A 2,357-nucleotide genomic window follows, 5' to 3' on the forward strand; every position below is an offset into this window, starting at 1 on the left:
GTCTTTGTGTCTGTCTTTGGCTCGGTCTCTGTTTCTTTCTCTGTCTGTGTCTGTGTCTCTCTGTCTGTGTCTGTGTCTCTGTCTGTGTCTCTGTCTCTCCTTCTGTTTCTCTCTCTCTCTTTCTCTCTCTCTCTCTCTCTCTCTCTCTCTCTCTCTCTCTCTAGATATGTATATATCTCTCTCTTTCTCTCTCTCTCTCTCTCTCTCTCTCTCTCCTCTCTCTCTCTCTTTCTCTCTCTCACACACGTACATAGATATACAGACAGATAGGCACACACACACACACACACACACACACACACACACACACACACACACACATACACGCACACATCCGGTGAACACCACTACATACATTAAGGCAGGTGTACATGTTCACAACGGATCCCATTTTTAACAGCAGTACCATGACTCCACAGTTGTTTTTCTGTGGGTGTGCTGCTCTTCATTTTAAGGTACAGTTCTGTGATGATAAGACATTATTCATATGCTATGTCTTAAGTCGCACAGAAGACGGAGGAGGGGGGGGGGGGGAGAAGGAACAGATGGCAAAGACGAATCCAAAGGGAATGTAACAAAGTGCACGAAGCACAACAATCGCTTTTGGAGGCAAAGCTAGTCAAACAGGGTTGCAAATGTTAGAGCTAAATAAATAGCCCTGTAAAAAGTGGTATGGGTACACTCAGGTTCCATGAGCACACACGGAGATAATGATAGGGGAAAGTCGCCAAATCCGGAACAGTTAAGAAAAAACAACCGGACCAGACAAGAAAGAATGGATATTGCAAAGCGTTCTTTATATTGTCATATTCTAGACTCTATTAGTAAATAAACGAACAACATAAAATAAAATAAAAGTCACGCAACTCGTCAAACTGATCATTATACAAATGTCTGCATCTGTTCCAGGTTGGACGCGTGGAACACTGTGTTGTCAAACTCGGAACACATACAAAAACACACTGACTCTCTTTCTATCCCTCTCTGTGTCTCTCACACACATATACACCTACACTTTGCAGCACACACAAGATAAATAAATAAGTCACAACATTTTGATATCTATTTAAATGTCTTTTTTTTCACTTCAAATACATTTAGATTTTTACCAAGGAAATAACAAATCGGATTGCAATGTAAGCCTTAAAGGTGAAAACAATTGATAAATAAGGGCTCGGTATAAAAGAAACCTGAGAAACAAAACCCTAACATAAAAAAAGAAGCTAAGAACCGATTTCGCAGACAATAATCCTTTTGTCTTCTACTGTCAGCGCTGCACAGTCATCGTGCAGGGGCGGACGAGGGGGGGGGGGGGGGGCACAGGGGGCACGTGCCCCCCCCCCCCCCGAAAAAAAAGAAAAAAAGATTTTTCTATGCTGATTCTATGACCATTTCTAATTTCAAATGGCACCAGATGGCACCATTTTGCTTCTTTGGGCAAACAAAATTTCCGGGGGGGCATGCCCCCGGACCCCCCTAGCAAATTCGGGCGCTTCGCGCCCATCACATTCACTTTCGATTCAAACAAATCAATCAATCATTCAATAAGACTTATAGAAAGGGAAACACACAACAAAACCGAACAGAGAATTGAATACGTGAATAAAACAGCTGTGTTCAGTTTATTGACTAGGGAGTCCTTAAACGTCCTCACAGGAAAATGTTTCTTTTAGGGACGTAGAAGAAACGTCCAGCTACTATAAATAGCCTGCGCTCTTCGCCGGCAGACAACTCTGCAGAGACTGCTGTGAAGGGCGACAGGGAGGGACATCAAAAATGGCGTCCAAGCACGAATTTCGTCCCGTGGGTTGTTTTTTCGGTCAGGACTGTTATCGCTTTTAGAAAACAAAAAGAAATGTATTTAAGATGTTGATTTATGTGCTTACTCCAGTACAAAAGGAGAAGAGATTCACATCATTATATTCAAGTTTGATTACGATCACATAACAGACCTCTCCAAGCTTCTTTGCTACGTACTTTCTATTCAGAGTGGAAAAGAACGAACACACTAGCTGGAGTTTGACGATGAGAATATGTTTTGCCAGAAACGAATCTACGGAGTAAATCTAGTTCATATAACGCATAACTATTTTATGTAGGTTCTACAGAACTTCTACAAGGACTCCGGCGTGGTTTTGAGACCACCTATATAGTTCCGCTGTGGGGTCAGTCGGTAGTGGCGCGGGCTTCAAAACCAGTGTTCGCTATATCGGCGTGGGTTCGATTCCCACGTTCGGAGAAGGATTTACTTCCACGAGTCAACTTTGTGCAGACTCTCCTCGGTGTCCGAACTCCACCGTTTGAACGCATGCACACGATAAAGAACTCAAGTTAACAGCGAGAGTCTCAGGGCTTGG

The sequence above is a fragment of the Littorina saxatilis genome, linkage group LG14, assembly GCF_037325665.1.
Source record: "Littorina saxatilis isolate snail1 linkage group LG14, US_GU_Lsax_2.0, whole genome shotgun sequence".
Classification (NCBI taxonomy): domain Eukaryota; kingdom Metazoa; phylum Mollusca; class Gastropoda; order Littorinimorpha; family Littorinidae; genus Littorina; species Littorina saxatilis.